Source organism: Leopardus geoffroyi, chromosome C1 (genome assembly GCF_018350155.1).
Source record: "Leopardus geoffroyi isolate Oge1 chromosome C1, O.geoffroyi_Oge1_pat1.0, whole genome shotgun sequence".
Taxonomy (NCBI): domain Eukaryota; kingdom Metazoa; phylum Chordata; class Mammalia; order Carnivora; family Felidae; genus Leopardus; species Leopardus geoffroyi.
This window is the reverse complement of record NC_059328.1, coordinates 34,940,570-34,966,150: the sequence shown is the minus strand read 5'-3', so window position 1 is coordinate 34,966,150 and position 25,581 is coordinate 34,940,570. Positions and strand designations below refer to the sequence as shown.

General features: G+C 43.0%; 2 pseudogenes; both read left to right on the top strand.

The window, feature by feature from the left end:
- Window positions 1-16,509: 16,509 nt before the first annotated feature.
- On the top strand, window positions 16,510-17,122 carry LOC123597765 (annotated as a pseudogene).
- A 6,197-nt stretch (window positions 17,123-23,319) lies between these two features.
- On the top strand, window positions 23,320-24,070 carry LOC123597764 (annotated as a pseudogene).
- Window positions 24,071-25,581: the final 1,511 nt, after the last annotated feature.

Here is a 25,581-nt window from a genome sequence, read left to right as displayed (position 1 = left end):
TTCCAAGGGTTCTAAGCAGCTCTTCGTAACAGAAATAACTAACTACTTCTCTCTCAACAAGCAGTACTACATGAGGCAAGCAGGAGAAGAGGACGAACATAATACACTGGGGTGAGGGGACAAATGTTTTCCCCCCAAATAACCAATTGCCCAGAGAATTCACTTTCTATTTTTACTTCCTGGATCACCTCATTATGTTAAATGAGTTTCATAAATTAGTAATCTGGCGACAGCACCGGACACTTCAACAGAACACGGTGAATCACTCAAACCTGGTTATTCATTTGAAACTTCATTATACTGAAAATAAATCAACAATATTTTTCCAGGCCACATCTCTTTTACTCCACTGTGTGGGCGTTGGTCTCTGTGGGGGAAGGAGGAGTGGTTTTTTTTTCTTTTTCCTTTTCTTTCTTACCCCCTCCTCACATTAACAACTTGTATAGATGAGGCTTCAGCAGACCACAGTCATTATGAAAATCTATAGTTAATACACTCCCAATGTCAAAATGTCATGGGTTTAAACACAGAACCCAAAATAAGAAAACTAACTGACCCTCTTAATTAAAAAAATATGGATTGTAAGATAATCAGCTTGATGGAGCATTTGGGTGACTGTAAAGAACCAGGCAAAGGGAAAGTAAGTAACTGTTACTTTTCTGCCTCTATGCTGATTTTTTTTAATTTAGCACTTCGTGCAAATCCAGATTAAAATAACTCCAGCTATTGATCCGAGCAGTGGAATTGACATTAATTTTAGTTCACTTCTCACTTTGCAAAGGGATCAATAGGAAGTAATAACAGCTGACATCCCCGCTGAAAGGAGGAGAAAGAAGGGCTGAAGACAGAAATCGAAAAGCAACCAAATAAATCATCAGCTACTTTTCCACGGCATCAGACAAACTCCAAACAGATTGCAAAAAGTCTTTGTTGAATTAACTAAACAAGGAGGAGGGATCAATTCACGAAGCTAAATAAATTGTCTGGCAGGCAGTGAGGTTGGACGGAGGGACCAACAAATATTGAGTTTTAAAAATTTCAAATCCTTGACGTGATGGGTTTGGTTCAGGTCTGTATGCGTGGGAGTTTGTTTGTTTGTTAAATCACACACCCGACCCTGGTTTAAAGTGATTGCACAACGCCAGCTAACTGAATAATTAGTGAGATTACTAATTGCGTGGTTAAACATGCCAGAACCAAGACAAATGAAACGAAGAAGCTGGCGATCGGAACGTGAAAATGTCTGAAGCTGGGCTGATGCGCAGCGCTCCGCGCTCTCCGGCGCGAACTAGCCACTTTCGCACTGAAAAATCGAAAGCCAGAAAGAAAGTCTCAGAGAGTCGGCAATCTCCCACCCCAGCCTCTGACCATCTCTGTCCAGGGTCTGGGCTTCCTGACCCGCGCCGGGATCGGCGTAGAAGGAAGCGGCGCTGCTGCCGCCGCTGGGAGCCAAACCCACTTGCAAATGACTGCCACAAAGAAAAGCTGCAAAGCCTCTTTCCCGGAGCCCTAGCTCTGAACGCCCACCAAACTACGACTCTGCTGGCAATTAAAACGCACACACAACACTCCCCTGCTTATTACAACAGGTGACATTTTTGTGGTCTCTGAACCGTTTCCAAAAGCCAGGAATTAAAATAATAGAACAAATTAAACGATATTTTTCCTTTGCATAAATAAACTTTTAAAAAATTAACAGGCAACTTAAAAAGCAAAGAACAATGGGAAATGGGGCCAGGGTAGTGGGGGGTTGTGAAGAACTCAGGAAAGAATTTTTTTTTAAGTTCACAGACTTCTCCGCTTGAAGAGAATTCCCGCACACCAAATGCCCAGGGGGTATTTGGAAACACCGCTCTAACAGAAATTTTACCACCATATGCAAGAGCTCAGGAAGCATAAGCTTAACACGATTCCACCGGCTGGGGCCAACGCCTGCGATTCAGACGTGGCCGGGTATCTGTCCCAGATTTGGACCCCGACCCAGGCCCGGCTTGGCCAACGGGTGAGAATCCGAAACAGCCCGGCCTGTGGAAGAGTGCGGGGCTACGAGGCTGCCAGCTCAGTTGAGCGGGTGCAGAATTCAGCCGGTAGGAGTCTTAACCGGGGAAAACCAACTCTTTTAGGGAAAACGGAAGAAGAAGAGGTGAAGGCGAAACCTACAAAAACTTGGGGCCAACACAGAGCGGAGCCCACCACTCCTTGGCCAGACCTCTCCCTCCAGCTCTCGGCTGCCATTGCACAAAGAATACTTTAGGTCCCAACAACCTCTGCACGGAACAAGCTGCTTGTAACTTTGGGGAACGAGGGCGCCGGCCAGGGAAGAACGGACAAGTGCGAGGGGCCCTGGTCCACAGCCCGGCAAGGCCCGCGGGACAGGAGCTGGGGGCAGGCTGCCTTCGATCAAAGTCCAAGGACCTCGTGCCCCAGAACAACCCCGCCCCGCGGTCACCCGGGTCTCATCGCCGCGCGCCACCGCTTCGGCGGACAGCCACCGGGCTCATGGATTCTGGCGCTCCAGTAAATGCGGGGCAGCCAGGCCCTCCCGGTTCCGGGACTGCAGGCCTGGGGCGAGGGAGGGAGGGTTCTGCCTTTCGCGCCGCTGCCGTCCGGCCGCCACACACGACGCAGCTCGCAGAACAGGTGTGTGTCCCCGTTCGCTGGGCGCCCGGCCCCGGCTCCGGCCCCGTAGGTCACCAGCGGGGCGGCGCCGCCCAGTCCTCGGCCTTCCCCCACCTCGTCCCGGATCGCAGCGAGTGAACTCACGCCACTTCTGCCGGGTTTCCGCGGGCCAGGAGGGATGGGAACGGAAGACGCCCGCATCTCTTACTCGACGCTCTTTCTGCCTTCCCCCCACGGCTCATTTTGCATTTTCGGCAAGAACCCCCGAGACCCGCAAAGAAGGAGGCCGGGCACCCCTGGTCGGTCTGCTCCCTCCAGCCTGCCCCGCGGCTTCCTCACTGCCCGCCCTTTTTTCTCTTTATTTTCCCTTTCTTTCCCCTTTGCCCCTCAAGCCGAGTCCAGAGCGGAGGCTAGAGGCGAGACATGGCTGGTGGGCATCGCGGGCAGAGAGCGCCTGAGTCCTCCCTCTCTGCTGCTCCCAGGGCAGGGAGGCGGCGCAGGCCACAGACCCCGGACGGCCCGGCCACGCCAGGCAGGGCTGGGCCCCACACTGAGCGCCCCCGCCCCAAGCACCCATCCTGTGCGACGCGCGCCCGGCTCGGGGCCCGGGCCCTGGCCCTCCGCTGGAGCCGCGGCCAGGGCCCAAAAAAGCAGCGCGTTCTGAACGGGAAATGAGAGCTCTTCCTCTGCCTCCGGGCAGCCGGAGTCCCCGCTCCTTCGGGGCTCCCGCGCGACCTCGCCGGCCTGGGTCCACCTGGGCCTCGAGCTCTTGGAGGGGCTCGTGGAGCAGAGGACGGACCGGGCATCCCCTCGGATAGTCTCACCACCGTGGGCGGCCTCGCCCGGGGGGCCACACGGAAGCTCTCCGCCCAAGTTTGTTGTGCCCTGGAAGAAAAGGCTTTCCCTTACAAAGCACAAAGGCGAAACGCCCAGGCCGAGCCCTGAAAAGCCCGAGGCTGGGGAGGGGGGCCGGCCGGAGGCTCAGGAGCGCGGTGGCGGGGCCCGGCTACGGGCGGAGAAGGTCGCTCCGCGGGGGCCGACGAGCACCGCGGTGGTGGCCGCAGGACTGCAGCGACCTGCGTGCTCGCTGAAAAGTTTTGTTCTCAAGTCGGAGGAAGAGAAATTGTTACTCAGTTTAAGGTAGGTCTAAAATAAAAATAAAACCTCAAAAAGAGACACGCGCCGCTGTCTGTAAGGTTGTCCTCCCGCCCCGCTCCATAGAACCGCCGGGCGAGAGTCCCGACCCCGAAAATCCCGGGAGACCCCCCACGGGTCGGGTTGCTCTAAGGCCAGGCCGGTCCAGCCGGGCGGAGCAGGGAGTTTACCGGTTGCGTTTCGAACGGTCCACCTCAGTGCCAGCACCTGCCTCCTTCCTGCGCGCCGCGACTCCCCCCACCCCACCCCCACCTCCCTCCACGCCCTTCACACCCGCCCCCGCTGGGAAAAAGTGAGCCGAGCACCCGCGGGCCCGACGCTCCCAGCCGTGCGCGGGTACCCCACGGGGCTGGTTGTGTGCTGTGTGGGGGCGGTGGGGACCCTAGGATCTCTCCTTCTCCATCCTGCCCGCCGCCTCAGGCTCCCCACTGAGCACCGCCCGGGCCGGGCCCTGCCGGAAATCACCACGGGGTACATGGGGGAGCCCGGCGACTGGGCATTCTCCCCATCGACCCAAACAAAGTGCGAACCGGGCTTATTAAAAGATAGAGAAAAGAAGTCCTGCTCCCTTCCCTGGCTGTCCCCTCACCCTCCCTACTTGTTCAATTCCCGCGTCTGGTCCCTCCCCCTCACACCCCCCAAATAAAACACATTAAGGAAAACTCTAGACGGAAAGTTTGAGCGAGGCAGCGCGCACAGAGTGCGCAGGGCACCGGTGCCGGGAGGCACCGTCGCGAAGATCTGAGACGCGCCAGCCCAGGTCCCAGCCCCTGCCCCTGTCGGGGGGAGCCGCCCGAATCCCTAGGAAACGGACCCGGAAAGTTAGGTTCCCGAGCAACCCGCGGCTCTCACACCCACCCCTCTGTGTATGCGCACACACCCACACCCCATTCTGGTCTCCATACTTGCCGTAGAAATTCCTTGGGAGAACGGTCGCACTTTTCAGGACACGGAGGGAAGGAGGCGGTGAGTGTGGTGCATGAAAAGTCCCGGGTGCGCAGAGCCGGCGGAGGCAGCGGTGGCGGCGGCGGCGGCAGCGGCAGCAGCAGCAGTAGGCGGCTGGCCCCGGGTTTGTGTTCGCGAGCTGCCTGGGATTGCATGTACAGATCAAGAGACTCGGTTGGTGTGAGAGAAGGAGCAGTGCTGCCTCTCAGCGCTGGCTCTAATCAGTGAATGAGCCTCCACTCTCCCAGGGACTCGGAGACACACACACACACACACACACACACACGCACGCACACACACGCACACATTCTCTCACACTCACACACATACAGGCACTCTGAGCACTGAATACATTAGGGCACTAAGGGACTCTGGGAAATGGAGTCCAGACCCAGGGCACTCCTGGAGAACAGACCTGCTGGCCCTCAAGAAAGAGCTCGAAAGTCTTGGGGTCGCCGGACATTGTGGAAACTGAAGAGAGCTGTTGCTTTTGTTCACATTTCCCCCTCATCCTGCCCCGAGAGACCTCAATGAATGGTTTGGTGCTCTTCTTCCTTTCTTGAACCAAAAGTGACCAAGAATAAGTGGGTAAATCTTTAACGCTGACACCCACTGCAGCTAAATGATCCCCAAATCCTGGGTCCCTCATAAACTCTGCTTTTCCAGAAAAATCTTACCTACTTCTTTGCTCCTGGAATGCTTCTCAGGGTCTTTGCCTATAATAATAAGATAACAAATGAATACAAATAAAACTGCAACTTTTAGAGATGGTGGAGAGGGCCTAGTTTAGCACCCAGAATCAAAAATTTAAAATTTTATCGGTATTTATATTACAGTTCTTTTTTTCAAATCATTTTATATCATTTTTTAAATATGAAGGACAGAAAGATAAATAGGGGGAAATGGATGGAGAACTAACATTCCCTGAGTGCCTTCTAAGAGCCAGGTTACGGGACTAAATGTCTTTACATAACCTCATTTAATCCTTAGATTAATTCTGGAGATAACACTGTCATTATTTTATATATAAAATAGGAAACTGAGGTTGAAAGCATTTTACAGTTTGCCCATGGAACATGGTTAACAAGTCCAGGATAAGAGGTAGTCCTAGCTCTGAAAGCAAAGCCCAACCAAAGTCTAATCCTGGTTTAAAAAAATCATTCCTTTGTTTGTGGCTCAGTTTCTGAAACCTCAGATTTCTCATCTGAAAAAAAAAAAGTAGGGGGGGCAGGTAGGGTACATACTGATAATCCACTCAAGCAAAGAACCACATGGGGTTATAAACTGTCTCTCTAAAAACACAGACCCCTCAAAAGTCTCATTCTTGCTACTTTTCCATGGTCATTTTTTATGTTTAACATTAAGGCAGCATCTAAATGTCATGTGTGTTTAGGTGTACATGTGTGGCTTGTATTTCGAAATTTTAATTAGCAACTCTATAACGGTTGGTTTGATCAACCTAGAGTTCTATGGTTATGACTATTTCTGTATCTGTAATTCATGGGATTAGGGTTGTTTGTTTAGGAACCTCTAAATCTTAATCTACAGTTAGTCATTCATTCACAGCATTTGTTGTATTAAGTGCTATTCTTCCCATTTAGATTATTCTTTCCTGCTGGATTGTAAGCTTCCTGAGGGCAAGAACCATTTTTGTTTTATTCAACATTATATCCTCAGTATCTAACAGTGGCAGTCTCTTAGTTGAATGAATAAATGAAGATAGAGAAGTAAAACGAACAAACAAAATTTCTGTCCCCACAGAGCTCACCATCTGGTAGAGGAGACTAGAGGTAGAAAACAATTCAATGCCTGCTATAATTAGGATGACCATGTCATTTATTGGTCTGAGACAGGTCTGATAGTGAAAAGGGGCACTATTAATAATTATGCTGAGATAGGTGGTGTGAACAGGGACCATCCTGAGCCAAGCAGGTTGAATGGTCACCCCAGTTATATGAGGTGTTTCATCCATTCATTTAACGAGCATTTGTTGAGAATTCTCTTGTGTGATATGTTCAAGGAACTATATAAGTCACTTGATTTCCTTAGAACTTGAAGTATGAGGCATTGAGCAGCAAGAGATAATCAGGACAAGTGGGGCAGATCACAAAAGACTATGTGTACTACGTTAAGGAAAGTGGACTTCATCCTAAAGCTGATGAGAAACTCATAGAGGGTTTTTCAGGGATGTGACATGGTAAGATTTCTCTTAAAAAGAGCACTAGTTAGTTACTGGATGAGCATGGTGGAGGTTAGACAAGAGGCAAGAAGACCAATTAAGAAGTTTATTACAGGTAATTCAGTTGGGATCTAGTAGGGCCTGAACCAAGTTACTGAAGCAGTGAATGGAGAAGAGGGAACATATTACAGTGAGATCTAAAAGGTGGAATCGAAAGGATTTAGGGGCACCTGGCTGGCTCAGTCAGTAGAACATGCAACTCTTGATCTTGGTGTTGTAAGTTTGAGCCCCACATTGGGTATAGAGATTACTAAAAAAGAAAGAAAGAAAGAAAGAAAGAAAGAAAGAAAGAAAGAAAGAAAGAAAGAAAGAAAGAAAACAGGATTTAGCCACTTTCTATGGTAGATATAGTGGAAGGAAGAACTTACAGATATACAAAATAGGATTTTATTATTTTTAGGAAGATGCTATCAGTACTTTAATGTTCATTAGTAGTAAAAGGCTTCCTCAGATCAGCTTCTAGAGTTCTCATAAATCCAGTGGACATTCTCACAGGTAGATGATATAGATAAAAAGCCCAATGTCAATCATCAAGCCAACCATTTTTTAACTGCTACCATATTCAATGCTCTGCACTATGATGTAAGTACTAAATAATTAGATGGAATAATGAAAAAATTTAGTGTACAAAATCATAGCAAAATTATATAATGTAATATTGAATATGTAATACCTCACTAATTCACAGGTCATTGTCCAGCAACCTCAGCTATCCAAAACACAATGGACCAGGAAATAAGCAAAAAGGGTCCCAGAATAGCCAAAATAAACATTACAAAGTCCTTGTACTAAAGTTAACACATTTTACCCCTAGGAGAATTCCTCAAGCCTTCACTCAGAGCCGATTTACTCTTTCTTAGGTACAATTCTAATAAGCTTGATTATTTGGCTTTCCCATTCACAGCTGATTAAGATTGTCAAATTAAAAGGGGGCAGCCATTAAAAAGGATGAGATAGACTTGGATATACTGACATGCAAAGATACCTATTGTATGTTGTCGAGTGGGAAGAAAAGCAAGTCATATAACAGCACGTACAATAAGACTGGATCTTTGTATGTCCCCGAGTATACACACATATTGACAGAAATGGCCTGTAGGGACCTACATTACACTGCCAACAATGGTTATGCCAGAGAGTGGGAGTGTGGATGTGGGTGAGTGCTGGGGTGGGGGAGAAGGGGGGAGCCAGAAATGAAGAAGGGACTTTTTACTTCAAATGCTTCTGTTTGTTTGTGTTTCAGTGACCATACATTAGTTTTGTAATTTTAATATCCATTAAAAAGCATATAAAAAGAGCAAAGGGCAATGTGGTTAGAGCAAGCATGCTCACAGCCAGAAGTGGTGACCAATATAAAAGAAGCAAGCACAAGAACTCAAAAACCAGAAGGGAATGGAGTTCTACAGTGTGGAGGCAAAACGCCCTATCCCATCAGTGGCCCCAGAGGATGTCACAAATTCCAAACCAGCATAACCCTAATGCTTTCAGGGGTAAGTCATCAGGGAACACATTATGCTTAGTATATTTTACTTATGAGAGCAAGCAAGTATGTAAAAACTTAGAAAAATAAATTCCCACCAAAAGCAGATTCTGATACCTTAGGAAGTAAATTTCAGTTGTCTGGAAAATATACTTTCATGGAACACATCATTCCCTGAAAATGAGAAGTAAAGGAGATATTACTTTAAGTAAGAGCAGAGGTGATGCAGAATAAGGAATGGTCCATAAATACAACATTCAACAGACATTTATTGTGCCAGATACTAAGGACACAAAGATAAATTTTAAAATAGTCCATCCCTGCCCTAGAGAAGCTTACAGTTCAGCAGCAGAGACAGATGCAGAAGCAGATAGTGGGCAGTGCTGTACAATGTGAGCAGTGCTGTAATGGAAATTCTGAGTAAAGGGTGGTGGGAACACAAAAGAGGGAGGCAGAGCTACCAGGAAAGGAGGCAGAGCTACCAGGAAAGGAGGCAGAGACAGGAGTGGGTGTTCAAAAAAATAACTATTATATGGGATGACATTGAAATTATATTAAGAATAACTATTATGGGGGCTACCTGGGGGGCTCAGTCAGTTAAGCATCCGACTTTGGCTCAGGTCATGATCTCGCAGTTTGTGAGTTCGAGCCCCGCAATCCAGCTCTGCACTGACAGTGCAGAGGCTGCTTGGGATTCTTTCTCTCTCCCTCTTTTCTCTGCCTCTCCTCCCCACCCTCTCAAAATAAATAAACTTAACAACAACAACAAAAAAGAATGACTATTATGGGTTGGCATTTAAGTTGGGCTTTGAAGCATGAAATTGCCTAGGGAGAAAAGTAGGATGAGCACTCTAGGATGAGGGAACAGCATATGCTAAGGCACAGAGACATGAAAGTTCCTGGCACATTCAGATAGTACATTTCAAACTTTCCACAAGAAAGGGGTGATTGTGGAGGGTGGTGTCTAAGGGCAGGCCTGAAATGGCTTGCCACTAGCTTAGAATTTATGTATCCTGTTTTATCTTGAAAAAATTCATGGGAATTTTGCCTTCAACCCACAAATATATTATGTTTGAATATAAAACAATGTTCTCAATTATTTATCAGCTGATAAAACTGATACTCCAGAAAGATGCACCACATTTATCCAGTACTTTCTCATATCCCATGTGTAACACTAAATAACTCAGGGGTTCTTGTTTCTAATTTGAAAAACAAAGGTATAGAAGATAAAAGGGTGCATTGGAAAAGTAGATCAATGGATTGTGAAGGGTTTTGTTTGTCTGTTATGGATATGGATGATCTAACATGTAGACAACTTGTATTCATACTTCAAGACCCTGCTTAGGCCTTAGACTTCTCTCTTAGGCTCAACCAGTCCTCTCTTTTCCTCAACCACTGTTGTCCTAGCATCCAATGCATTTATCTATCCACTTACCACATTGTGCTGGAATTATCGATTAAGTTTACAGGCACCTCCACTAGACTAAGATCTGCTTAAAAGCAGTTGTTTTGCATAGGACTTAGCACAACAGATACTAGTATCTGTTAGAAGATTGAATTGATTTAAATCTGAGCACAAGATTCAGGAAGCACTACCTGACTTCCCAAGATAGGACAGGTGCTCCTCTACATACTCCCACAGAATTGTGTGCTTACCCTGTCAAAGCTAGTATGAAACTATGAAACTGTATGAACTGTCTGCTTACTTGGTCTAGGCTATAAGCTTCTTGAAGAAGAACTGTTTGCTTACCATTGCATCCCAAATACTTAACACAGTAGGTGATTGATGATTATATAGAATGAACGAATGAGTAGCCATTAAAAATTCTCCTGACAGGGGCACCTGGGTGACTCAGTTGGTTAAGCGTCCAACTCTTTTGGACTCTTGATTTCAGCTGAGGTCATGATCTCATGGTTCATGAGTTTGAGCCCCATGGGCTGATGGTGCAGAGCCTGCTTAGCCTCTCTCCCTCTCTCTGCCCCTCCCCCCCAAATAAAATAAATAAACTTTTAAAAAAATTCTCAAGACAGGAATGACATGATCAGATCAAGGTTTAGAAAAATAACTTTGGAGGCAATTTTAAATGCAGGCTGGATAGGGATAAGACTGGAGACAAAGATATTAGGGAAAAAATTGAAAAAGAAATAGGACATACTGGTAAAAGACTGTCCTTTCTTAATAAATGTCTTTCTAATTGGCTAATTTGATTAGATGTTTATATGTATTTTACAAGGCTGACCTCTTTAGTCTGTTAGGATTCCCTAAGGGAAGATATTCAGTTACCTCATTTAGGAAGCCTTCCCTGACCCCAACCCCCACCAAGTTGGTGCCTTCATGTACATCTGGAGGTCATTGAGGGCAGTGACTACATCTTATTCATCTTAGTATCTCCAATGTCTAGGACATGCCTGCTCAATAAATGTTTGCTGAATGAATGAACACATAAATTGATCTATTAGTATACTGTACTCAAGCTCTGACCAAGACACAGAGGACCTAATGATCCCTAGTGTGCAGGTTTCTGGATACAGGAAACAGAACAAATAAAACAAGACTAGATACGGAGGTACACCTATTCCACAGGTAACACAGGGTAAATTTCTCTCTCTGACCCCTCCATCCTCATTCTGAAGAATAACTCTCATTGAGTGAAAATCAATAAAAGTCATTTTAAGGGAAGTAGGTTTAGAAAAAGGCTCTGAAGAAGGAGAAAGGAGGAGGGGAACTTCAAGTTCAACCAATTTGGACTTTTTTTTTATGAGAACTTGTAAGCTGCAAAAAAACCTTGACAAAATAAAAAGCCTGCTTTTCTACAGTCCCTTTCAAAAAGAACCCCCTCCCAATACACACATACACATACAAACCAATAATCTTTTTGAGATTCCCAGTTTTGTAACCAAAAAATAAAAATTAAATCTACAGCAGAAATAGTAATAAATCCTCCATTTCTCAGATTGACATCATCAAGAAACTTTCTGAAGTAGTTGCAGACAGTTCTCAGAGACATTCAACCAATATCAATGATTAGATTGACCCAGAAATCCCATTTCATCTCATTAGCAACAAAAACTGACTACAAACTATATGGGCAAGGTATTAGGAAGAAGTTTTAAAAGATGTCAAGAAAAAAAGAAAGAAAGAAAGAAAGAAAGAAAGAAAGAAAAGAAAGAAAGAAAGAAAGAAAGAAAGAAAGAGGAAGAAGGGAAGGAAGGAGCAAAGAAAGAAAGGAAAAAGAAAAAAAAGAACATAAGATGCACTTTCTACTTCCTAAGAAGTTTGTGGAATTGTGGTGTTAAGTCATAACTATAAGAAAATTCTAAGAAAGGTTAAATATTCTTAACTACAGTGCAGAAAAGACTCATCAAATGAGTAACACAGGCAAACCGCTGTAGAATTTCAAAGCACCGAGAAACCATCAGGGTTTGAGGTGTCCTGAAGTGTTTTGGGAGAAAGTAGGATTTAAGTAGGGCATTAGAGGAGATAGGATTTGAATCTTGATGAATGGGAAATATCACAAGAATAAAGCATGTCAGGGAACATTTTATTCATAACGGCACCATGAAGAGTGTCTATAGTGGCACGAGTTAAAATCTGAGATGGACTTGGGGCACCTGGGTGGCTCAGTCAGTTACGTGTCTGACTTCAGCTCAGGTCATGATCTCACAGTCTGTGGGTTCAAGCCCCGTTTCAGGCTCTGTGCTCAGAGCCTGGAGCTTGCTTCAGATTCTGTGTCTCCCTCTCTCTCTGCCCCTCCCCGACTCATGCTCTGTCTCTGTCTCTCTCTTTCAAAAATAAACATTAAGGGGCGCCTGGGTGCCGCAGTCGGTTAAGCGTCCGACTTCAGCCAGGTCACCATCTCGCGGTCCGTGAGTTCGAGCCCCGCGTCAGGCTCTGGGCTGATGGCTCAGAGCCTGGAGCCTGTTTCTGATTCTGTGTCTCCCTCTCTCTCTGCCCCTCTCCCGTTCATGCTCTGTCTCTCTCTGTCCCAAAAATAAATAAACGTTGAAAAAAAAATTTTTTTTTAAATAAATAAATAAAAATAAACATTAAAAAAAAATCTGAGATGGACCTATAGCACCATAGTTAAGAACAACTGAAGGCATATTTGGGTATGAATCCTGTTTCTACCACTTAATGGTTGAGTGGCCTTGTCATATTTATCCTCTCTGAAGCTGTTTCCACCATCTTAAAATGGAGACAGTATTAATTACACCTACCTCATAAAGTCAGTACAAAAGTAAAATGAAAGTTACTCTCCAGAGTTCTTGACAAATAAGTGCTCAGTAGGTGACAGTTCCATGATCTCCCCTTAGAGTCTGAGTTTGTGGCCTGAAACTTCTAGGGATTGAAAATTTTTTTTAACTAAAAGTATAGAACAAAACAAATCTGTATAGAACAGATAGGCAGCTTTTTACTTTCAATTCATCCAATATAGCAGTGTTTTCCTTCTGGAAGGCGCTCTTTCCAAAAATACTCTTTAAAAAAAAAACCAAACTTTTTTTAACATTTATTTATTTTTGAGAGACAGAGACAGAGTGTGAGCAGGAGAGGGGCAGACGCAGGCCTGAAGCAGGCTCCAGGCTCTGAGCTGTCAGCACAGAGCCTGATGTGGGACTTGAACTCACAGACTGCGAGGTCAAGACCTGAGCCGAAGTTGGACGCTTAACCAACTGAGCCACCCAGGCACTCCCCAAAAATACTCTTAATCCCGCTCACCTCCACTATCATCTCCATGCTTTTTTAGACAACAGAATGCTTCTGGACGAAAAGAAGAAACTGTGTGATTTCAGATTTGTGTTACTTGCATTTATTCATTGATTGATTTAATAAATATTTATTGAGTACCTGTTCTTGAAAGATGAAAAGCCATCAAGGGGAAACTACTTCACTTCCTACCTCCTACTTGCACCTGTAATTCCCTTTCCTTGTTCTCTCCTGTTGCAGAGAGGGAAGAAGAGCCCCTCCTCCTTTTTTTTTTTTTTTTTTTAAGTTCATTTATTTATTTTGAGAGAGAGCGAGCATGCACACTGAAGGGGCAGAGAGAGAGGGAGACAGAGAATCACAAGCAGGGTCTGCACCATCAATGTGCAGCCCAGTGCGAGGTTCGAACTCACCAACCATGAGATCATGACCAGGGCTGAAACTGAGTCGGATGCCTAACCGACTGAGCCACTAAGGCTCCCTGCCCCTCCTCTTTTTAAAGACTGGACTCTCCACCTGTGCTTTGGAGCCCTGGCTTTCATTGGGGGTCTTTGCACTAGTATTGTCTCTTTCCTGTTTCCAACCTCTTCCTCTTTAATGGTTCCTTTCTATTCAACATTTAAACATACTCAAGTATCTCTCATTAAAAGAAAAAAAAGGGGGGTGCCTGGGTGGCTCAGTCGGTTAAGCATCCGACTTCAGCTCAGGACATGATCGCATAGTTAATGAGTTCAAGCCCCGCATCGGGCTCTGTGCTGACAGTTCAGAGCCTGGAGCCTGCTTTGGATTCTGTGTCTCCCTCTCTCTCTGCCCCCTGCCCTGCTCACATTCTGTCTCTGTCTCTCAAAAAGTGAATAAACATTAAAAAAAAAAAAAGATAAATCCTCCTTAGTCCTTCATCCACATCCTTTTCCAGCTCTTATGCTCTTTCTCCCTCCCCTCCTTCCCAAACTTGTGGAAAGGGTTACCCACAGACTCTGCCTTTATTTTATTACCTACCTCTTACTCCTCAACCCCATCAAGCTAGAATTTGTGCCTGCCATTCTTCAAAAAACTGCCTCAGTAAGATCATCAATTTTTATTTCTTATTTTACTTGACCATTCCCTGTTTGAAATGCTTTCTTCCTCTAACTTCTGTGATATCACACATTTCTGATTTTCTTCTTTCTTCTCTCGATGTTCCTTTTTGACCATCTTTGACAAATCTTCCTTTGTGTGACCACTGAATGTTTTTCCCATTCTGTTCTAATGCACAGGTCTCTTCCTACTTTGGCTTTTTCCTAAGGTAAATGGATCCATTCCCACAGCTTTATGACCATTGATATACTTGCAACTCACAAATCTATAGCTCCAGACCCACATATCCAACTGCCTACATAAGCCCTCTACCTGAATGTTTCACTAGCACCTCACTTAGCATCTTCATTCCCACACCTGGTCCTCTGTGTTTCTCAACTCAGTAAATGATAGTATCAGCTGCTTTGAGTGTCATCCCCGACCATTCCTTCTTCACCATTCATTACAAATCAATTACTAATTTTGTCGTTATACTTTCTAGATATTCTGAAAACCATCTTTTTCTCCATTTTTACCATCTCTTATCTAAGCCACTGCAACAGCTCCTTTTAAAAAGGGCAAATCTGTTTATATCACTGTCAATGCTTATATTATGGCTGTCCCAAGGATAAAGTCAAAATCCTTAATATGGTCTCTAAGGTCTTATACGTTCTTTCCCCTCCCTGCCTGTGCTTCCACCTTCATTCTATGTGCCTTTCCCCACTTCTGTCTCCTCTGCAGACATGCTAGGCTCCCATCAGTGCTTCAATGCATCATACTCTCTCCTCTTCCACACCTTTCTCTCTTCCCCTCTCCTATCAATCTCTACCCTTCACCTAACTACCCCTATTCATCTTTTCAGGTTTCAGCTTACCTGAAAGCAGAGTTGGTTAGTTCTCCCTTTATACATTCATATTATGCCCATTCTTCTCCTTTCTAACATTTCTCACTTTTATACAAGAGGACAGGGGCCATACCCAGCATGCTTATCAATGTATTCCTAGTGCATAGCATAGTGTCTAGCAAATTTAGGTAATAAAATATATATTAGTTCATTCACATAGTAAGTGGCAGGTTGGCTTCATCTTTATTTTCTGCAAAGTATTCCTTGAATCAGTCAAGCATATTTGATAACTTCCATGTTAATATCACCACTATACCAAGATATTATCTATCTTATTTCTCTTTGTATCCCTAGCACTTCACTTGGTGTCTGGAACAAAGTGCATGCTCAATATAGGCTTACAGATTTGAACTAGCAGGGACACCTGGGTGGCTCAGTTGATTAAGCATCCGACTCTTGGTTTCAGCTCAGGTGATGATCTCACAGTTTCGTGAGTTCAAGCCCCACATTGGGCTCTGCCTGGGGAGTGCAGAGCCTGCTTGGGATTCTCTCTCTTTCTCTCTCTCTCTCTGCCCCTCCCCCACTCACACTGTCTGTCTCTCTCAGAATAAACAAATAAACTTAAAAAAATTGAATTAACGAACTTTGTTGAGTGGCTGGATATGAGCTCTGAAGGAATATAGAAAGTCAAAGATAAACTCCGAAGTATAGACTAGCTTTTAACAGAAATGGAAAAGTTAGTAAAGGAGGGTGGTTTAGAAAGTAAATACATGCAGTTCTGATAGCAGTAGTGACAGAGGGAAGAATTTATACAGGTCAGTAAAGCAATGAAGTCCTGAAATGGCAACATGAAGATAATTCCCAGGGTAGGAAGCAGTCTTCTATAGCCAGGAGAGGGTTAATGTGTTTACACCTATTGTCCTAGCATAATAATTGATGGGGCTGCCCCCTTGTACTCTCAAAAGTGTCCAAGTGAATCAGGGGTGGTTGGCTGGCTTAGTTGGTAGAGCATGCAACTCTCAATCTTGGGGTCTTGAATTCAACCCCCATGTTAAAAAAAAAAGTGTCTAAATAAATTATATGACCAGCCTACCAGAAGACCACATGAATTTGGAGAAGTTAAGTGAGTTAAGGGCAAGAAAATTTAGGACAAGAGCATAGCAAGCAATTAGAATGATTTCAAGTTGCAGATAGTGAAGGAATGTACTGAACTGAATGACATTTTATAAAGAGCTATGAAATGAACCACCTAGCCACTTTTAGATGAGCGATGTCACAAAAACCCTGATTGGTAGGCATTTTCATCCATATTTTATAGACAAAATAATTTAAGCTTAGATTAAATAACCCACTCAAAAAGTGAGCTAAAACATAGCTTAAAAAGTAAGACATAGCACCTTTTTCTCACTCCTGTCCATCTTGGTGGCTACTCTTGGTTGGGGCCAGCCTGCACCTAAGGTGGGAAGATGGTGGCTGCAATGAAGATGAAAAAGCTGCTGTAGTCAATCTACTCTGGGCTCCAACTCATTATGAAAAGGGGAAAGTGGGGGCACCTGGGTGGCTCAATCAGTTAAGCCTCCAACTTCAGCTCAGGTCATGATCTCATGGTTCATGAGTTTGAGCCCCCGCGTCGGGCTCTGTGCTGACAACTCAGAACCTGGAGCCTGCTTCAGATTCTGTGTCTCCCTCTCTCTCTGCCCCTCCCTGCCTCAAAAATAAACATTTAAAAATTTTTTTTAAAAAAGAAAGAAAGAAAAGGGGAAAGTACCAAGCGGACTTGGAAAATGATCAGACATGGCAAAGCGAAACTGGTCATCCTGACCAACAACTGCCCAGCCTTGAAGAAACCTGAAATAGAGTATTATGTCATGTTAGCCAAAACTGGTGTCTATCACTACAGGGGCAATAGTATTGAATTGGGCATAGAACATGGAAAATACTGTGGAGTATGCACACTGGCTATCATTGATCCAGGTGATTCTGATATCATTAGAAGCATGCCAGAACAGACTGGTGAAAAGTAAAACATGCAAAATTTTTCATTAATAAAATTGATCAGAGCTTGTTTAAAAAAAATAAGTAAAACATAGCTAGAAAGCAAAACTAACTAAATATAAACAAATAATTGAAAAAAGAAATCAAAGGGCGAAATATCTGGAAGTCATGAGAGGTCCCTTCTCTGATACTTTGGAAGCACTCTGAGTAGGAAGGGAGAAATAAGGCATCGATATGATGCCATCCCCATAAGGGAGGGCAACCACTACTATCAAGATCCCTCACTGTAACTTGCAAAATCAGTGCTCACTATTTTCTGGAGTTGTGAGCTTCACTGAAAGCCACCCTTCGATTCCCAAGAGAGAAGTAATTCCAGGAAGTAACTTCAATGAAATGGAAAATGGACACTTCCACACTGGGACACACCTGGCTTCAAACAAGCTTGTAGGTGAAGAAAAATCATATATTCCAGGGCAAAGAAAGTTAATCTTGGCTAAAATGAATGTCAGATAAGATAGCATTGCAATGAAAGCAAAAGCAAGAAAGGGATAACCTAAGGAGTGCCTGGAAATTTCTGTTTAGAAGAGAAAATAACTCCAAAAGTCAAATCAAAGCTAAGCAATGGAGTGATGCCATGGAGGCATGTGCAGAAAAGGTAAGACAAAGGAATACAAACATTTCATGAGAATGACTTAAAGGTTCTAAGTTAGAAAAAGAGTTGACAGTTGTGATGATTCCTTCAAAGTGAGTGAAAATTGCATTTTAGCAGTAAATATCCTTCAATCTTTCCCAAGAGCTAAATAAGGTGTTCTTTACTATGTAATAACAGGAGTTTCACTTTTTACTGCCTCTCTCATTGAACGGTGCCTACTAGGCAATTATACTTCAGCTCTGCTGCTTCTTTTCCCTTTCCCCTTTATCCCTGCTTTTGAAGGCTAGAAAGAAATGGATGCAACAGCACATATTCAGTTAGAATTTCACTTCAAGGCCATCAGTTTTAAGAAGCACTTTGCAAAAATGTACTGCATTTAAGAATAGTTTTGGTACATCTGTCTTTCCATGGAATGACTCAGCCCATCGTAAAGAACAAGTACTACAAACCAAGAAACCAAGACTGCTTAGTTGTGGAACTTAGGTAAATGACATACTTTCTCTATTTTTATTTATTTATTTATTTAAGTAATCTCTACACCTGAGGCTCAAACTTACAACACTGAGTCAGCCAGGTGCCCCACCAAGTGAATGGTCTTTTTTTTTTTTTTTAAGTGATCTCTACACCCAACATGGGACTCAAACTCACGACCCTGAGACCAAGTCACATGCTTTATGGACTAAGCCAGACAGGTGCCCCTCTCTGATTCTAATAGTCATTTTTTTCTATCAATACTATATGTTGTTTTTTTTGGGGGGGAGGTGACAAATTCTACACAAAAGTAAAATAGGGGGGGCTTCCTGGGTGGCTCAGTTGGTTAAGTGTCCTTCTCTTAATTTTGGCTTAGGTCATGATCTCACAGTTGTAACATTGAGCTTCATGCTGGGAGTGGAGCCTGCTTGGGATTCTCTTTCCTCCTCTTTGTGCCCCTCCCCCCATTTCAAAATAAATAAATAAACATTAAAAAAAAAGTAAGGTAGGTATTGTTAAGGAATGCTTTATTAAGGAATTATTATTATTGTTAAGGAATGCTTATTAAATCCATTTTAAAATCATTATAAAAGCAGGTAAATTATTACACTTTCTTTATTCCTTTCCTCTATTTTTGTAATAACCTAACATTTTATTGAATAAAGACTTATGAAACTTAAGAGTTTGAATAAATGCTGGAAGTCAAGTCAAAGTTGGTATTTAAGAAATAATTCAACTTGGAGTACCTGGCTGGCTCAGTCAGTGGAGCTTGTGACTCTTGATTTTGGAGCTGTGAGTTCGAGTCCCATGTTGGGTATAGAGATTACTTAAAAATAAAATCTTTTTAAATTTATTTTTTTAATGTTTTTATTTATTTTTGAGACATAGAGAGAGAACAGGGGAGGGGCAGAGGGAGGGGGAGACAGAGGATCCAAAGTGGGCTCTGTGCTGAGAGCAGAGAGCCCATGTGGCGCTCAAACTCATGAACTGTAAGATCATGACCCAAGCTGAAGTAGGATACTTAACCAACTGAGCCACCAAGGAGCCCTCAAAATAAAATCTTTTAAGAAAGGAAGGAAAGAAGGAAGGAAGGAAGGAAGGAAGGAAGGAAGGAAGGAAGGAAGAATTCAACTTGTACAGCCTCTTCTTAACTTACATATTAGTCAATCAATAAGCAAGCAAACATTTGTTCAGTGCTTCCTGTGTATCAGAGATTATGTTAGGCTGTGGGAAGGGAGTGACACAAAGTACTAGATTTCATCAAATCAAAGACAGTTTGGGTTATAAGAAGTATCTCAATTTCTGAGCTGTTAAAACATGGAAAATATGCATCTAAGAGGTGATTATAAAAAAAAAACAAAAAATAAAGGGAAGCCTGGGTGGATCATTTGGTTAAGTGTTCAACTCTTGTTGGTAATGACCTTGGGCTTCATGAGAAAAAGCCCCACGTTGGGCTGCCAGCACAGAGCCTGCTTGGGATTCTCTCTCTCTCTGCCCCCTTCCTGCTCATGAGAGCACTCTCTCTCTCTCAAAAATAAATTGGGACGCCTGGGTGGCTCACTTTGGCTCAGGTCATGATCTCATAGCTCATGAGTTCGAGCCCCACACTGGGTTCTGGGCAGACAGCTCAGAGCCTGGAGCCTGCTTTGGATTCTGTGTCTCAGTCTCTTTTTGCCCCTCCCCCGCTCATGCTCATGCTTGTTCGCTCTCTCTCTCTCAAAAATAAATCTACATTTTAAAAATTCAAAAAAAACTTTAAAAATAACAAAAATAACTGCTTATATGTGGGTAAAAAACAAAGAGCTTCTGCAGTGAAAAAATAGAATATATCCATAACAGTACCAACAGAGGGTTAGAGATGAAAAAGCATCTCAGAAGTTTAGTGCAACAAGAAGTCACAAGGAGCTGAGGGGGGTGAGGAAGATGTACTGTGTATGACACTGAACTAGCTCTGCTAATGTATTTTCTATCAGTTTTATAAAGGTTGGCAAGAAAATAACAAATTGAAAACTAACATTTATATTTCCCGTCCTTAGATGTGACTTCAAGTTTTGTTAAGACTTCTGAATTCTGTAGTCCTACCAACCTGAAACCATGATCTCTCTTGTGTTGGGAAATTTAACTTACCAACAGTTATGTAAATTACGAATTAATCAAAGACAAACTTTGCTAAAATAAGAAGGAAACGGGGGAAATGTCCCAAATCATTTAAAATTTGAGCCTGTAATGACAAGTGAAAGTACTTGGAAATAATAGTTTTGGCATCATTTCCATACTCAGAGAGTGAAAATAAAACATTTGTTCTCCAGTGGAAGTTCTTTAAATGTTTTTTTTTTAACGTTTATTTATTTTTGAGAGAGAGAGGATGCACACGAGGGGGAAGGGCAGAGAGAAAGGGGGACAGATTATCTGAAATGGGCTCTCTGCTGACAGCAGAGAGCCCAACGCAGGGCTCAAATTCACAAACCATGAAAGCATGTCAAACGAAGGCAGACACTTAACCTACTTGAGGCACCCAGGCGCCCCTCTCCAGTGGAAGTGCTAAACTGTATCTGCATCTGTAGTTCGAGGCTCGATTCCTGGACTACTACTAAGTCCCTTTTTCCCCACACCCCACCGGGAGCTGTAAGTACCACGACCTCCAAACCCTGATTAAAGAGGATACCAGTTGATGCTGCAACCTAAATTTAATCTTAGGACCACTGTTCCTTCCTCCCCTCAAAGAATCTTGAACTTCATGCTTTTTAGCTCCCACTACTGTCCTCTGCTGCATCTACTGTGACTAATCACACTTCTGCATGAAAACAAATACTTGCAGGACCTTCCAGACCACAGCTGACTTTTATTAAGCCTTTATGTCCACTGTTCTCTAAGAGTCAGCTGTGACTAAACCTGCCAAGCTTCATTCCGATTTTCATAGGTCAAAGCCCCACACACAATTACCTGCTCTCCTCCCAGATTTGTCCTCTACAGAACTGTCATTCCTAAAATGCTCTGTATTTCCTTAAGCCTAATGAAATCCCCTTCTCTCCCTGTGCACACCTTCCAATTGCCCTCTGGAAACCAGCTCCTCAACACACCCAATCATTTCCTTGAATGTTCCTTCCACTTCTGTACTTATTTAAACCTGGCCTTCTCAGGGCGCCTGGATGGCTCAGTTGGTTAAGCAATCCGACTTTGGCTCAGGTCATAACTTCATGGCTTGTGAGTATGAGCCCCGCGTCGGGCTCTGTGCTGACAGCTCAGAGCCTGGATCCTGCTTCGGATTCTATGTCTCCCTCTCCTCTCTGCCCCTCCCCAGCTCACACTCTCTCTCTTTCTCTCAAAAATAAATAAACGTAAAAAAAAAAAAAAAAAAGACAATTTAAACCTGGCCTTCTCTAGGCCACTTTCCCTGCTACTCTCTCCAGTGAGGTCTGCTCATATTTCACACCTATTTAGTATCAGGAGACCAGGATACTCCTCAGTGCTAGTCAGAGTCCACTTCTTCCCCACCCTTTTGTAAAACCCCTGCTATCCTCTCCCTGATTGGTCACTGTAATCTACCTGCCTCCTGTGTGTGCATTGTTCACAGAAGGTACTGGTACTTGGTTACTGTGTTTCTTATACTGCAAGTCCTGCCATCGTCCTAAGTGAGTTTAAAGTCCTCGTGAAAGACCCACCTAATCTCCAATGTTCTTCTCCAAAGCTACTTGACACTTGCCCCCTACAGTCACTACCTGGACCTGGTCATCATCACCTAAAGCTCCTCTACTTTCTCTATTTCTAAAATCACTAATTCTAGGGCTCCTGGGTGGCTCAGTTGGTTGAGCGTTGGACTCCTGATGTTTGGCTTTGTCATGATACCAGCCAGGGTCGTGGGATAGAGCCCTGTGTTGGGCTCCACGCTGAGTGTGGAGGCTACTTAAGATTCTCTCTCTCTTGGGGCGCCTGGGTGGCGCAGTCGGTTAAGCGTCCGACTTCAGCCAGGTCACGATCTCGCGGTCCGTGAGTTCGAGCCCCGCGTCGGGCTCTGGGCTGATGGCTCAGAGCCTGGAGCCTGTTTCCGATTCTGTCTCCCTCTCTCTCTGCCCCTCCCCCGTTCATGCTCTGTCTCTCTCTGTGCCAAAAATAAATAAACGTTGAAAAAAAAATTAAAAAAAAAAAAAGATCCTCTCTCTCTCCCTACCTCTATTCCTCTCCCCCACTCATGCATAAAATAAAATAAAATAAAATAAAATAAAATAAAATAAAATAATTCTAATAGTCCACTTTCTGACCACAATCACCTATCTTTCCAACTCACTTATTAAACCAGCCTGACTGCAACTGTCCTTCCCTTTGTTTGAAAAGATTATTGATCACTTCACTTCCTTTCTATTACCCCCTTCCTGTCTTTACTTCTCTGTTTATATAGCTCAGCATTCATGGTCCATCATTTCACTCGCTCTTAGAATTACCCTGAACTCTCTCCTTGAATACACTCTTTCCTTGTCTTCAAAGACATCACTCTCCCAGTTTCTCTTATTTGTCTGGCAGCCCTTCACAGACATTTTTACTGGCTCCTCCCTCTTCTATTACTAAACCTTTAAATATCAGAGTGTTTCAGGGATCTGTCCTAGGGGATTTTCTCTTTTCATTCAATACCCTTTCCTTAAGTAATCGTAACTCTTCCCATGGGTTCAATTACCATCAGTGTGCATATGCTCCTCAAATTCATACCCGAGTTCAGTTTGTTGTTTGAGCTCCAGATTGATATACCTAACTGCTTACCTGACATCTTCAAATGATTATCTCCAAGGTACCTCCAGCTCAGCGTGTTCAAAAGTAAACTCATCACTTTCCCATTAAATCTATTCCTTCCAGAAACCTGAGTCACTTTTGACTCCCTCTCTTACATCTCGCCATATTTAAATAATCTCCCCATATTTAAATACGATTTGTTAATTCTATCTCCAAAGTATTTCTCAAAATTTGTCCACTTTTCTCCTTCTCTACTGCCACCTCTTTGGTCCAAGTCACTATCATTTTTTGTTCAATAAGTATTTACTCAGTATCTACCATGTGCCATGACCTGTAAGTGCTAGAATATACAGCTGCAAAGGAGCCTTTTGCCTGGATCACTTAAATAACTGGTTACATTGAATTCCTTTTCTCCCCTTCTAGTCTATTTTCCACATTGGAAACAATGTTCTTGTTTTGTTTTGTTTAAACGTAAATCTGATTTTCTCTTCCCGTAAGTGGCCTGAGGTGATCTCTGAAAATGGTTTGCTATTCACTTGACCCAGAAAACCCGACAAAATCATGCAAATTAAGAGGTTCAGATATTCGTGTTCACTTTAAGAATACACGTGAAATTTCCCAGGCCATCAAGGGTATGTATATCTGAAAATGTAACTTTGTAGAAGCAGTGTGTGCCATTTTGTCACCACAAGGGTGGAGTTGGTAGGTGTGGGTGTGACCAGGCCAAACGGTGGGGCTGGACACAGAGTCGGTGGCCCAAAAAGAGTGCCGAATTTTTACTGCATATGCTTAAAAATGCAGAGAGTAATGCTGAACTTAAGAGTTTAGATGTAGATTCTCTAGGCATTAGGCACATCCAGGTGAACAAAGACCCCAAAATGCGGCATAGAACTTACAGGGCTCATGGTCAGATTAATCCATACGTGAGTTCTCCCTGCCACATTGAGATGATCCTTACTGAAAAAGAGCAGATTGTTCCTAAACCAGAAGAGGAAGCTGCACAGAAAAAAAAGATATCCCAGAAGAAACTGAAGAAACAAAAACTTATGGCCCCGGAATAAATTCTGCATAAAATAAATGCAAGTAAAAATAAAAACAAACAAACAAAATGTAAAACTGATTTTGTCATCTCTTGATGAAAGGATTACACTAGATTATGTATGTCAAGGATTTAGGGTCTGGCACATGATAGTTGATAAATGCTAATCAGTGGATATATGTTGAATAATTCAGTAAATGATTTTGGAGTAACTGGCCAGCCATTTAGAAAAAATACAATTTTATCCCAACCTCACTCCTTAGAGCCAAAATATATGGGGGGAATGAAACCATAAAAATACTTGAAGAAAACATGGGAAAATATTTGTATAATCTTAGAGTTGAAGAAAGTCTTTCAAAACATGTCCCAAAAGTTAGAAGCCACAAAGAGAAAATAGTAACCACATACAAATGTAAACATTCTGCATAGCAAGAAAGGCCATACATAAGACCAGAAGACAAATAACAAATAGTGAGAATATTTATAATACTTAATTAAAAAGAGTTAATAACAAATATCTAACTAGCTCCTATATCAACAAGAAAATATTAACAACACTAGAAACAGGTCAAGCTGCATAAATAGAAAATTCACAGTCTAAGGTCTGCAAGTGTCTAATAGCCTAAAGAAAATAGAAATAAAACAATAAGCTATTAAGTTTTACCTATAGGTTGGCAGAGATTGGAAAAATAGACTACATTCTGTGAAACGGGCACTCACCTGCACTTTTGGTAGAGCATATACTTGAACAATCTTTCTGGAAATAGTTTGGCAATGGGGAACATAATATTAAATGTGCTTACCTCTTCATATAGTAATCCCACTTCCAGAAATTTACTTTAAGGAGATCACTTAAATGGTTCAAAAAGATCTATGCTGAGAAAGTTCACTGCATACTTTGTAAAATCGAAAATAAATATTTATTGAAACAGCAATGATCTTCTTTGGCTCTGTTCATGATACTGGGGCTACAGAAATTACAACAGAGAGATAAAGTTCCTTTTCTCATGGAGTTTACATTTTGTGGGTTAGAAAGACATTAAACTAATAAACAAGATACCTTCAAATAGTGAAAAATGCTTTGAAAACATAAAACCAGGTGTAAGAATGCAACAAATTAAAAAGAAAAGGTGTTTTAATATATAACAGAAGAAATTTTTCCTGATGTGAAGAGCTATGGAGGACTGAATCTACACATTAAAAGGACATACTATGTTGCAAGAAAAACCAAGAAGGAACAGTTGAAATAAAGATATATCCTGATTAAGTTCTTCAGCTCTCAGGATGAAGAGGGAATTCTTTAGTCATACAGGCAGAAAAAGCAGATCACTTACAAGAAGGGAGAATCAGGCTGGTCTCAGACTTCTCCATGACAGCATTCGGTGGCTGCAAAGTTTCTAGGGAAATAAAGTGAACCCAAGAATATAATACCTGGTCAGGTTTTCATTTAGGTAAACAAGCCAACAACACACATTCTCAAACAAGAACTTGGGGAGTAAATAACATGCAATCCCTTCTTGAAAAAACAACTTGGGGTGAAATCAAACTAACCAAGAGATGGATGGAAATGCAGGGGTAAGAGTAAAGCAACATTCAACATCAGAAAAACAATGAGCATACCTCATTTTACTGCACTTCGTTTTATCGCACTTCATAGTT